This window comes from Anas platyrhynchos, chromosome 4 (genome assembly GCF_047663525.1).
Source record: "Anas platyrhynchos isolate ZD024472 breed Pekin duck chromosome 4, IASCAAS_PekinDuck_T2T, whole genome shotgun sequence".
NCBI lineage: Eukaryota > Metazoa > Chordata > Aves > Anseriformes > Anatidae > Anas > Anas platyrhynchos.
Window position 1 is genome coordinate 60945814 of NC_092590.1, and position 10413 is coordinate 60956226.

The following is a 10413-nucleotide window of genomic DNA, read 5'->3' on the forward strand; positions in this document are numbered from 1 at the left end:
ATATAAACCGAGCGATCTATATTGTGCGATCATCATTTTTTAAGAAAGGCTGGAGCCCAGAGACTACCAAATGTTCTCATCTGCAGTGTATCAGCAGTTCTCAGTCATCAGTTGCTGTACAGATAATAATTCTAATTGAAGAATCATTACACGAATCCATATGTGAATGATAGATGAGCTATAGCCCTTTGTTCACGATGCTTTAAAATCCGAGTTGCTGTTTTCACTGTTTATAAGGGGTGATTAGATTGCCTCTTATTTTAAGATGCAGCATTTTAATCAACCTGGCTTGGCAGGGTTTGGGATCTGAAGGAAAAACAGTGTATGTAGCTGGCTGGTTTTTAAACAATAGCTATTTAAAGGCTTGAATTAGTTACAAAGTGACTCCTCAGAGAGAACCTTTGTTCAAATGGTTTTAATTTTGAAACCAGAGCTTGAAAAATTGTGCTGTATCTGCTCTGTAATAATTGTTTTTCACACATTGCACTTTTTTTATCCCTCAAAGATAACAACATAAATTTTAGTGCAGTTTAATAATGCCGTTTAAAAATTAGTTATAGAAGCATTTGCTTTGTCATAGTCACTCATCAAGCACCTGTCATATCAAAGCACCAGTGATGTATTTGTCCTGCTGGATCAGCCTCAGTGGTCTGGACCAGTTTCACTGTAACTGGACCAAGCATTGAACACTCTTTTTGGGATCCTAAAGTCAAGTTCTTGATCAAATTAAGATGGGTTTAATAATTTCATCTGCTGCTGAACAAGGGTCTTCACTATACTTCAAAGATCAGGCTCCCTTCTTACACTGACCATTGGTTGAGGTGGGAAGTTGATCTTGCACAAATAATGTTACGGCAACAGAGGTGTGTGCATTATTAATTATTCTGTCTCTAGGCATCCCAAGTAGGAATGCACCAAATGATCGGGAATTCAAACACGCATGAGTGTTTCTACTGACTGATTCTTTCCAAAAGCTGCACGGGCACATTTGTGTTTGAAAGGTGCCAGAATGGCTAAAATAGAAGAAAAAAGAGCAAGGTCTCCGATATTTTGGAAGGTTTCTACATTGGTTATATGTGTTTGGCTTTTGCTATGCGTGAAGTTCTTGCTGTAAACTCTTCAAAAATATTTGCAGTTATTCTTATTCTGTACCTAAACTGTTTTGCTCTGGGGTCTGAATGCAGTGAAGTGACACCTCTGCAGGCGGGGAGTGCTGCCCTGGCACCACAGCTGGCGGATCCCACTCAAATCCAGAGCCGAGGTCTGGCTGCAGGGGGAGAGAGCGGTGCCCAAGCAGAGGAAGGCACCGCTGCTGAAGTACTGATATTGGACTGCCAAGCACAAACTGCAAGTGGCTGGGGGGGGGTGAGGGGCCTGGGATGCAGTTAAAGATGCATAAATAGAGGATGAGGAAAGTGTATGGGAAGGTTATAAAAATAGAAATAGCCTGAAATGCTTGCTGTGCAGCTGAGGAGGTGAGCGAGTCTTCAGCAGGATCTGAGGATGCATTGTAAAGTCCTGACCTGCTGCACTGTGCTAAACATCAACCATGTGTAGTGCCAGACAACAGTGCCAAAACAGCTCGCATTTTACACCCCATCTCCTAATATTATTAATTTCTATCACTTGTGTATCTTCCTTTGAAACTTTTCTCCCCCTTTTCACCCTGTTTTTGTGTGTGTGGTGTACTACTGCATAAGAAGAAGGCCGGGGGAAGGCTGCCGACCAGCACATTGCCCCCCTGCTGTTTCAGAGCTACGCGGGCATGAAATGGAGCGGAGCACAGGACAGCAGCAGGTGCGAGCGCACATGCCGCGAGCTTTTTTTGTTAGAGGCTTTATAACCAGTAAACGGGTCTGAATACAGAAACGTTTGTTAATAATGATATAACTGATGCCATTAAAGCTCAAGCTCGCGTTCCAGGCAGATGGCACAAACTGTCACGCTCCATTTTTCTGTTCATTTTTACTTTAAAAAATTGCAGCCGAGCGTTAACTCCGTGAGCTGTATCGAGGTGTGGCAGCACCTTGGGCTGCAGAAGAAGCTGCACAGCATGGCCACCACCTAGCAGTGGATGGTCCGGCCGGGCCCCAGGCAGTTCCTTTTGCCTCTCTGGAGGGGTCCCTAGGAATTTCAGCCTCATTTGCTCCAAGACCTCTAAAAGTGACACATTTTTCGGTGATGCCTGGCCTCAGAAGGAGCCGGTTGTGGCTACTGCTGACCCTTGTAGGCCACACGCACCCTTCACAGTGCCTCGTGGTGACTTTCTGGATCAACGTGCTCCTCACAGGTAAATAGTTTCTGTTTTCACACTGAGATTGGCAGGACAAGTGCTGCTTTATTGCTGGAACACCCTTTATCAGCATTAAAACCTTGCGGTGAGCGAAACATTACCGCCGCCTCAGCAAGACGGCAGGGCCCTGGGGGTCTCCTCACGGAGAGGAGCGGGCCCGAGGGTGTTTGAGCTCCCATGTCAGCAGTGCTGGTGGGCTTCAAGCTCCGAATACGGACGTGTCCTTGCTGCTGCCAGACAGGGCGGGGGCTGTGGTGGCCCTTCGAAGGGACAGGTTGGGCAGGAGGGTACAGCGCTGCTGGCCTTCAGGGGTTTGGTCTGCTGATGCAGGGGAGAGGTCTGGTTTCTCTTCTCTCGGGAAGGAGAGACAATAAAAAGGTATTTTTGTTGTGGAAGCAAGCAGCCCTGACTGAGTGCTCCCGGGGCTCTGCTCAGCAGAGTTATAAGATGCTGCTTTCATTTAGTCCCTAAAACTGCATGTCTGAGGCTCCCTGCACCTTATTCTTGCGCGAGCCCCTCGTCCTGCACGCACAGGCCCTGCTTTTCCCCTACCTTGCACTTTCTGCAGGTTTTTGCATCTGTGCAAATGTTGCTTGGGCTCACCCTTTTTGATGTGATACCACTTAGCATATATGCTGCATTTACTTGGCACCGTAGCGGGGGCAAGGCAGCGGGGAAACGAGCCAGTTGTTTGCATCTGCCTCCAAAGGACCGCTAGGTCAAACCTCCTCCTCGTGTCCGCGATCCTCTGCCATTAGCAGCTGTTAGTGAGTGTTAGCGCATCGTATTTTTTCCCCTTGAGGCCGAGCACATTATCTCTACAACACTCCAGCACCTTGCTGGGAACATGCCACAGTTCTGTTCGGGAGTGTTTTGTTAATGCCGGTGACCTTGATGGTGTGACCACAACACCTGCTTTACCTGATAAGATCATTAATTTTTCTCCGCAGCCTTTGTGTTGGGTGTAAGCAAATCTTCATTTGTACCTGGAAAACATTGCCCAAGCGTCAGCTTACGGGAGCGCTGACCTGTATCTCCCCGTATTTTTTAAGGCATTAAATAGCCAATTAGAAGAAATCGCTTCAATAAAAGCGGGGCGAGCGCGAGCTCTTTGCCAGCTGAAGTGGAGCGCGGCGGTGCGGGGATCAATGGCGCGGCCTTTCAGCTGTCACTCTGCCGCCGCGGCAGCTGCCTGTCAGCCGGGGTGACAGCGGAGAGCGGATCTATCCTCCTCCCTGGCCTGTGGAGATAAGCTGCCCCTGCACAATAAACGCGCTCCCAAAATAGCCATGTCAGGAAGAGCAGGGTGCTTTTTAATGACAAGCGTCCCTGCTGCCAGCCCCTCGCTTGTTTACCAGGTTGCTGTCACCTGGCGGCTTCAACTTCTTCCTCCAGTTCTGCCCCACCACAGCAGTGCAGGTATTGACTGCACGCGTGGGGCAGTCCTTGAGCTCTTCTCGCTCTCCCTCACCCTTACACTGGATGTGGAGAAATGGATTTCCGTGGCAGAAGTCCCATGCTTTGGGACTTGCTCCCCCTGGTCGGATGCCCCACAAGACACATGTGCAGGTTTCTTGGCTCTCCAGTCACGCTAGGGCTGAGGTTGCTGCTGTTCTTCTGCCTTACTGTACAGTATTTGTGTTTGGGAGTCTGTGAGTCTTCAGTGACCTCATTTCCTCAGTAAAAATAGAGCAGTGTAAGCGTTGTGACATGAAAGTGCAGAGGACACCGGTGTCTCAGAAGATTGATTGTATCACCGGTCCGGGCCTAGAGCACGTACATCATAAGGGACTTGCTTTGAGGTCGTCCCAAAAAAAAAGCAGTAGAGACTAGCAGCTGGCATAAGGAGGGGGAAAGCTGATCTTGGAGGGCTTTACACACACACACAGCTAAATCATGTGGTTTAAAAATTCAATTTCATGATTTTATTTTATAATCTTGGTTGTAATGCACTCACAAGTATTTTTTTTAGTTTTGCTTGAGCCTGTAATGAAAGGCATAGATTCCTCCATCCTTCTGGGAGATCAAGCTACACAAAGTGTCCTTCTTACTTTATAGACAAGAAAGCAAAGGCAGAAGGAGCACCAAGGGGTATCGATGGGCTTCTGAGTCCATGCTGCCCCTCGGCCCTGCCCTGGGGAGCTCTCAGCAGCAGATGGAAGGAGATGGGCTGGGCACAGGACAAGTAGCCCCCTACCCACACAGTCCCTGTGCCAGCACTTCTCTCTAACCTGCAGGTCACTTCCACTCTTCCTTTTTAATCTGTTTGCTGTTGAAATGAGGATAAACACGCTTTTACCTGAGTAAGGTTTGCCATAGGATTTGAAAGACCAAACACCATGCTACGGCAGATACAGGGATGAAATCAGCAGCTCCCTTTTTCCAGGCTGGTGTTTGTGACTTGCTAGCCTCTTTGATTATTTCAAAGGGTCCAGGATAAAAGGTGCTTTGGAAACATGAAGACCTCTGATTTCCTTCCAGAGGAGCGGTGCAGGAGCAGGGAGGTAACACTTCGCCATCAGCATTTCTATCGTGCTCAGGTTACGGACAGAAAATGCCAGTTTTCCGGCCTGTCAGCAGATATTTTTCTGGAGTATTTGAAGTACCTCAGCAATGTTACTTACATAGTCTCTTGTGCACTGGCAGTCCTGCCTTTGAAGTTGATGGCTTTAGGAAAGTTAAATACATCTTGCTTGAAGTCAAGCAAATAACTTAGCCACATGCAATCGAAGTCTGGTGATATTATAAAACATATTTAAGCAGTTACTTGTAGCTTTCCAGAAAGCAATGTAAAATAAATTTTTGACAGTGAAAATTTCAGCACTATCAGTTAATCAGAAACCATTTGTGTTCTTTGTGGTCCTGTCTCCGAGCAGATCTTTCTGTCTGATGCTTAACAGGGGGAGCGCAGAGCAGCAACGTGCCCTGCAGCTCCACAGGGATTTGCTCTGTTTTACAATGAGGTTATAATTTTCATCCAAAGTTTGGGCATTGCTGAGCTCCATTGCAGGGTCTCAACAACAAAATAGAGGGCATAGAAAAGTATCTGAAATTAGTAGAGCACATATAAAAATATATGAAATAAAAGGCAAAAAACAAGTCATTTCTGAGGTATATCTAAGATAAAATCCTGATTACTTGTTAGATTTGAACTATTCTCTTAGTTAAGTAGGTGCTGTAAATCCTGATCACCTAAGGCACACTGAATCCATCTTGACACAAAATTTTCCTTATGATTTCACATTTCACTTGGACACTTTCAGTACTCACATATCCTCACAAGACTTTTGTGAAATCCCGATGTTTTAAATAGTCAATAGCAATAACAACTGCATTTAGAAATGGCAAACATTCAAAAACAGAGGCGCTTTTTCTTCTAAGTGATAAACACTTGCTGCAGGCAGCCACAAGCCATGCACTCAGCCTTTCGGGCAAGCTGGTGTTTGCAAACAGCCTGAACACAGGCGGCGATTGATCGCGGCCACTCGGCCGGCCAAGCACAGGCAGCTCCCAGCTGAATTGTTCCCTCTCGCCGCTGCCCTTTATTTAACCGCTTGTTAAATGGAAGAAAGATAGCACAGGTCTGAGATAAAACAGTGTTGTTTGGGAACGCCTTTGCACAAATCCAGTTATGTGTTAATATAGCTTGCAGGAGCGGGGTCTGATCCCGCTGGCTGTGGAGAACCTGCAGAAAGTACTCGGCACCATCCTGGGCAAAGACTGTGGCTCCTCGTGGATCTTTCAGTCTCCACACCAGCTTTTCCCAAAGATATTTAGCCCCTCTAAGCTGTAAGCCTGTCTGGTTCACCTGAGTGAAGTTTTCTAGTTAACAGTAAAAGCAGTAGTAATAATAATTTAAAAGGGCAAAGATGGGCACAGGGCACCAGGCACAGGGAGTAGACAAATTATCGCTCTCTACAGATACCTTAAAGGAGGCTGTAGAGAGGTGGGGGTTGGCCTGTTCTCCCACGTGCCTGGTGACAGGACGAGGGGGAACGGGCTAAAGTTGCGCCAGGGGAGTTTTAGGTTAGATGTTAGGAAGAGCTTCTTTACTGAAAGGGTTGTTAGACACTGGAACAGGCTGCCCAGGGAGGTGGTGGAGTCACCATCCCTGGAAGTCTTCAAAAGATGTTTAGATGTAGAGCTTAGGGATATGGTTTAGTGGGGACTGTTAGTGTTAGGTTAGAGGTTGGACTCGATGATCTTGAGGTCTCTTCCAACCTAAATTCTGTGAAAATTAATGCATTTAGATCGTAGGTTTACTAAGGCAGCAACTGTATTGCTCCATGCTGATCAGTGACCATGCCTTTAAAAAACAAAATTGGTTACGAAAAGCCCCCAGAATGTTTGATCCAGCAAGTCCCAGCATATTTCCACCCTAGTGTATTTCCAAACTGCTCTGAGGAGCACTGATGCTATGATGGATGGCGCCTTGCTTGAAAGCTTCCTTCCCGAAAAGCACAAGACTGCCAATATTTGTGAGCTTTACTTACACAGGTCAGCAAATATAATAGGCAAATATGCAGAGCAAAATGCATTTTGATTGATTAGATCAGCTTTGGAGAGAAGGCACGAGTTCTTCTTTACAGATTTTTTCTTTTTATCTTTCCAACTTTGCTGCTTGTTAGTGCATGTGGAGCTTTTTGCATGTACTTTTAAATGCTGGTGAGTGTGAAAGACATAGGAAAAGCTTTTCAGTGGAATTTCTCTCATTTTAATTGAAGTGAGGTCAGACCTAATGCTGACCTAGTGATGTCGTGTTAAACTCCAACGTGCATATTTCCCAAGTCCTTAGGGCATTATTGAGAATCAACCTAAACCACAGCACGAGAAGCGCAGCTAAGAATCTCATCTTTACAAGTATTTCGAGTGATGGTTATCACTTGTTATTTTTTTGTCTTTAATCTGCATAAAGATACTTGGGAACAGGCCAGCTTTTTCCATGTAAAATTGTCACCAATAGGTGGTGCTAAGTATTTCCAAATTCAGTCTGGGTTGGTCCCCTTTGTTCCTCAAGCAAATTCTGCCTGCCTCATCTTCCTGGCAGATCTTCCTCAAAGCCTGTTCTTGATGATATGCGGTTCCCAACAGATTAATCTAATCTCTCCGTACTCCTCCTTCGCCGCTCTGACCTTTCGTCGCTCTTGCAGGCTGGTCTTTGGGTTCTCCCCGTGCTCTGCTTGCTCGCAGCCAGCTGTCAGGCAGCGCTCCTGGGAACGCGGCTCCCACGCGCGGGGTTTTGGCTGTGCTCCCGAAGAACTTACCTTGGTCTTTGTTCGAAGTTCTCTCATCTTGGCTGTACTTTTCCACTCTTTCTGGAAACGGGGCTCGAAGCTGCTCCAAAACAAATACATCATTTTCACTCAAACGCATCTTTGATGCACCTTTTTAAAATACTGCTTTTGAAAGTGAAAGGGGAAATGTAAAGAAAGAGAAAGGTCATATAAATATAAAGCAAAGTCATTCAAATGGTACAGAATAACCGGTGACTTCAGTCTTTTATCTAAGCGAGGACGTTCTTTAAGCTCATTGATTCAGAATTCAGACCAATAGATATTTTCTGTTTCCAGTGCCTGTCAGAGCATCACTCCAGCCAGCAGGTATGGCAGTGCTGATTCTCCTGATGTAAGCCACGGCATCAGATTTGTGTGGATGGAAGAAGCAGGCTGCTCACTGCCCTGCTGTCAGCACGGCAGCTGCCCTGCTGTCCAGCACTGCCCTGGGCTCTGTGCTGGAGCCAAGAAGTCACACAATCATGGAAAGGCTCGGGTTGGAAGAGACCTGAAGGATCATTTGGTTCCAGCTCCCCTGCCATGCATGGAGATGCTGCCCACTAGGTCACGTTGGCCAAGACCCCATCCAGCCTGCAGAGTGCCAGTGGCTGCTGGACCAGCACAGGACCACACGAGCCAAGCCTCCACGCTGGAGATCAGGGTACTGAGCTTTGTGGCTGTGATCCTCAGGGTGCGTACTTGCATTTGGAGCAGCACAGTGTGCTAGGAAAACTTGGTATAGCAAGGCTTTCATTGGGACAGAGGCAAGAAATGTTGAGTTTCTGGATCTCCTTTGAATTTAGGTATGCCTGACCTGGAGCCCCACAGCTTGGGTGGTTTTGGACACAGGCACTTTTTGAGCTTGGGACCCACCAGAATAAGGCAGCAGCCAAGCGCTCTGAGGGGTGGCCACTTCACGGAGTCACACCTGCAGGTGATGCCTGAATTCCCAAGCTGTGCAATGCAGCCTGCTCCACTTCAGGCAGAATCCTTCTTCTCTGAAAGGTCAAGACGCAAGAAGGGATGCCTCAGTCATTCAGTCTAGCACCTCTGCATCAGCAATTCTTCTCCCTCCAGCCTACCCTGAGCTAGCTGTTACCGATCCTTCCTCCTGCCGGTGGGAGGGAAGAGTCTCGTGCCCTCTCACGTGGCCTTCAAGGTCCATCTGATACTTTGCTGAGGTTTCAGTGTCCTGCACCTAGACCCCATACAGAGAGCTATTAGCTTACTTTCCAAGCCTTATTTTTTTTTTCTTTCCTTCAAAGCAATGCCTAAACTGCAGCTTCTGATGTCTGCATTGCTCTAGATAAAATCTTGCTGACCCCCTGAGAGATTTCACAATAAAAGAAATTATTTTGTTTCATCGGTATGATTTATGAGTATTGAAATGTAGACAAGAATCCTAGCAAGGGAAACAGATATCTGATATGAGAAAAAAAAAAAAAAAAGATACTGTTTAGGTGCACAAATCGGAAACATCGGCTTCCCTGTTACAGCTCTGAATAAACCAGATCAAGTTAACCATATGACCCAAAACATAATGGAGTGTTTGCATTAATCTTAAAGATTTCAGAAAATCAGTAAATCAGTGTCTGGAAGATTGAAATAGATTTCCTGAGCTTGAATACTCATCTTTTGTCTCCAGTAGGTGTTGTGCTAACCTAGCTGTGTTGCAGAGGTTGGTGAAGCAACCTTCTTTCACTTCATATCACTGCAAGTCCCAGTGTAAGACATGTAAATGCACTGAAGTAAGTAAAATCATCTAGGAAGAGGAACTTTCCTGATGCTTGACTGAATACACCAGGGAAGAGAAAGACACAGAAATGAGTGGAAAGTCAGATCTACCCTAAATAAGCATTATCCTGAGGAAAAGCCTGGAGAGGCAGTTTTTGAATTATACTGGCTGGAAGAGACTTGGCAGAAGCAAAGAAACTGTCCTTGTTTACTTAGTCCCTCCAATGCCCAAAGGAATGGGGTTAAACATTTTGTAAGGATCATCATTGCATCAGTTTCTCCTAAGCAGAGTAACTTGCAAGGCCTCCACATACTTTGGTCAGAAAAAAAAATAATCTTGTGTTTGCTGATTTGCAGCCTCTTTCAGGTCAGTTTTTAAAAGATTTTCTAACCTTGTCCTTTTTTTTCCCAGAGTGGTCTGTCTTATCAGGCTTGTCTCGGGTGGGTACGTATTGTCACTCCTCTGCCAGGTAGGAGCAGATTAGAAGCTTTGCAGGTTGCTCTCCTGTTGATCATGAAACTGGTGTGGTAGGAATACATCTTTTGAATTTGTTTCCTTTACCTGCACACAGAGTGTGTGTGTAGATACAGACAGAAAACAGATTCAACAAAATCCCGTGTCAAGCTGTGTGTCAAGCCAGTACTGTCCGAGCCTCCTCTGTGCTGTTGGTACATCACCGACGTGCACGTTTATTTGCTTATTTAACCTTGATAGAGATCGAAGAGAATTAAGCTTAAATAGGGATGTGCAAACATTGCTTGGTACCATTAAATGTAATGTCTTTTCCACTAATAGTTAAAACGATTTTGGTCTAAAGCATTCTTGACTCAGCTTAAGGTTATGACAGCCAAAAAAAGACGTTTTATGTCTTTCTGCTGTTTCCCAGTTTAGAAGCTTTCTTTATTCATTGTTGTGTTTCTTTGTTCTGTGTTAGAAGGCTCCAACTTGTTTTTCCTGTTTCCCAGCGTTCCTAATAAAAACTCCAGCAATAAAAAAGCAATAAAAGATAAATTAACTTTTCAGAAGGGATTTTATCATTCACTCTCCAGGCATGCCTAAATCCACTCCCACCCCAAATCCACAAATAGTAAATCATGATTTACGTTCAGGGA